The 2,267-nt window shown below is 39.4% G+C and overlaps 1 pseudogene; it reads left to right on the top strand.

The window, feature by feature from the left end:
• LOC103586977 overlaps positions 1-87 on the top strand; it is an 821-nt pseudogene extending 734 nt beyond the window's left edge.
• Positions 88-2,267: the final 2,180 nt, after the last annotated feature.

Genomic DNA, 2,267 nt, shown 5'->3' with positions numbered 1-2,267 from the left:
CCCAGTGGCGCTGGTCAGCAAGGTGGGGTACAAGCTGCACGGCGCACCCTGAGACCTGCCCTCATGGGGTTGGTGAAGGAGGCTTAGCTGCCTTCTGCAGGGTTTTGGGTTTTTTTTGTTGTTGTTGTTGTTGTTGTTGTTTTTTAAGTCATTTGCTATAACTCTTGAAAGGCTGCTTCATCTTTTCTCATCTACGAATACATTTGATCTTTTCCCAAACCTTGTTGGAAAGCTTACGTAACCAGTGTCTAAACCAGAAATTAAGCCAGTTGCACAGTTGTGTTAAGGAACTCTAATTCTGGAGTCTGTTCACTGGTTTTTAGTGCCACGTGTTTAATAGTCCCACATACTTATAGAAGAGGGCCAGCAGGACACTACAGGACTTCTAGAGTACCATGAATAGTATCATTGTATCTGCTCAAACTCTGGTGACGTCCAAGTATCTTAAACAAATAAAAGGTCATTGGGGGAAAAAAAAAAAAGGTCCTAGGACTGGATGATATCACCAGGAATAGATGAACTATGTCCAGGAACTAAGACCTCAGACCTCGAGTTGTCTTCTGCATTGTTTTTCAAGTGTTTTGAATTCTACTTAGTTTATACAGCCTGTAGTTTTCTAGGACATTGACTGAAGGAGTCAGGTGGAGAAACAGTTAACCGTTGATTATTCATTGATGATAATGTGGTATAAAGTAAACAATTTTTCAAAGTGATCTGGAAGAACTGTGCACATCCGGAAGTCTGTAAAGTACATATAGGCTTTGACTTATTAAATCCAGAAAGCTCAGTGACTATTTATTTAACGTTAGTCAGTTAAATAAGAACTCAGGCACTTCAGAAATTGGTGCAAGGGACTGTGAATGACAAGAGGGGCTACAAACTCTGGCTCAGCGGTTCCTCCATTCAAAAACCAGCATTTTAGCTCCTTCCAGAAATTAAACAGAGCCTGAGGCAGAAACCTTCAGCCAACACTAGAGACACATTCAAGGGAGAAACAGTAGAGCAAGGAGGTAGAATGAAGTTTCCCAGTGCACTTGACTCTGGCTCTCTTCCTGAGAACACGGAAATCAAAGCACGGCATTCAAGAGCTGAGGTTCTGGAGTCACATAGATCTGCGTTCTTATCCCAACTCTACCACTTACTAGCTGTTTGACTAGTAGAAAATTTGCTGAAGTTTTTTGAGTCTATTTGTCATTTTCTATAAAACGGAGAGAATAGTATCTATTTCTTTTAAAAATGACTGGGATGGTAATTGTAAAGCATTTCGCACAATTGCTATTTTTATTTCTAACATGTCCCTCAATAGTCTCAATTCCTATGAAAGTCCAAGCTGTTAACAATACTTTTTCTTTGTGGCCTAACTTAGCGAATTGAAAATCTACTAAATCAGACTGTAATTTGTAACCTGCAAAATGCCCTGGTCCAAGGTTCGGTTATTTGGCAGGGTTGGGACAATTGTTGAGTTGCATTTAACTCTGATGCCACTAGGGGACACCTCAAAAATTAATTTTAGAATGTACTATAATAATTGATGGCCACAAACAGTTAATGCACTTCTGAATGTGACTTATATTTTAGGAGTAGCCTGCTCAGTGCACTTAGTGCATATCTTTGGCCTCAAACAAGTATGAATTGGTTGTAGCAGAACTCCACAATAGGGTGTGAATTCCTGTGGCACTATGTCACACACTTAGGTAAAGTTCCTAAGTGAAGGACATCTCTGAATTCCGAGGTTTTCTGCCTCATATACATATACAGTTCATATACAGCCATGCAGTTAGGTCAAGCTATTAAATCAGGCAACATGTAACAATGTACTAACTTACTTCCATAAGCACTTACATGGAGAGCTCGTGTAGTCCTCTCTTTTCCAGCAGTAATGCTTTAGAACTAATTTACTCACTCTTGGTACCAAGAGTTTTCCATGCTGAGTAATCAGTTAACACATTACTGAGCCAAAATTCAAGGCCAAAGAGTGTGGCTCCAGAGCCCACACTCATATTGCCCTTACTGACAAGTAGCATCAAATTAATGCTAAGTGCCAGAGGCTGGTGAGAAAGAACAGGAATGTCTATTGTCCCTCATGTTTATGACCTGGGTTAAATATAGTAATCATGTGAATAATACATACTATATTTGGTTAAAAATTTGCAAGTCATTCAGGCTGTTAATATAGATACTGAGCCATGTATGTATGTATGTATCAATTTATATATGTATGTATACATACAGATGTATGTGTATGAGTGTGTGTGTGTGTGTGTGTG

This window comes from Galeopterus variegatus, unplaced genomic scaffold (assembly GCF_000696425.1).
Source record: "Galeopterus variegatus unplaced genomic scaffold, G_variegatus-3.0.2 Scaffold402, whole genome shotgun sequence".
NCBI classification, from domain to species: Eukaryota; Metazoa; Chordata; class Mammalia; order Dermoptera; family Cynocephalidae; genus Galeopterus; species Galeopterus variegatus.
Note: the sequence above shows the minus strand (reverse complement) of the source record. Positions and strands in the feature narration are given on the sequence as shown.